The sequence below is a fragment of the Phaethon lepturus genome, unplaced genomic scaffold (genome assembly GCF_000687285.1).
Source record: "Phaethon lepturus isolate BGI_N335 unplaced genomic scaffold, ASM68728v1 scaffold5259, whole genome shotgun sequence".
Taxonomy (NCBI): Eukaryota; Metazoa; Chordata; class Aves; order Phaethontiformes; family Phaethontidae; genus Phaethon; species Phaethon lepturus.
The window spans coordinates 394-1,057 of record NW_010561089.1 but is presented as its reverse complement, the minus strand read 5'-3'; positions in this window follow the sequence as shown (position 1 = coordinate 1,057).

The window sequence follows — 664 nt, the reverse complement described above, 5'->3', positions numbered from 1 at the left end:
GGCCCGGGCTCGAGCAGCCGAGGCAGGACCAGCCCTCGGCGAGCTGTGCCAGCTGGGCAGCTGCTGTGCATGGCTCAGGGGTCCCTCGGGCTCTGCGGCTGTCGGTGGTGCTCCTGGGGGGCAAACTGCGATCGGGACTATCTCCAGTGGGGGGGGGGAAAGCTTTCCCATCACCTTGGTTTATGTTCATAAATGCATTTGACTTCGCATATCTAGCTTAGGTGCTCTAAGAACTGCTGAAGGTGGCTGTGCTGCTCTACAGCCCCCCATTCTGGTCTGGATCCCACTTGGGTTAGATGCTGCTGGGAGGTGCCGAATCTCTCCCTCCCGATCTTGCTAGACACTCGGATGCCTGGGAGGACTTCAGTAGGAGGTGAGGACAGAGTCACTTGCCTTCAAAACGCCCGTAACTGCCTGGGCAGTGATGGGGCAGTGAGCGCAGCGCATGGCTCAGCGTTGTTTGGGCTTCCCCAGGGAGCACTTTGAAAGCCTGCAGGCCAGATGGTGGTGGGAGACTGTCACTGAAGGAGGGCTCGGAGGGCTCTTTTCAGATGTCCTGTCCTCACAGGGCCAGTTGTGGAAGGAAACTGCTGCCGAAGTCCCCTGCCTGGTGCTAGTCCCTGGGTCCTGGGGATGCTCTGCACCCCCCACAGCACCCCAGGCC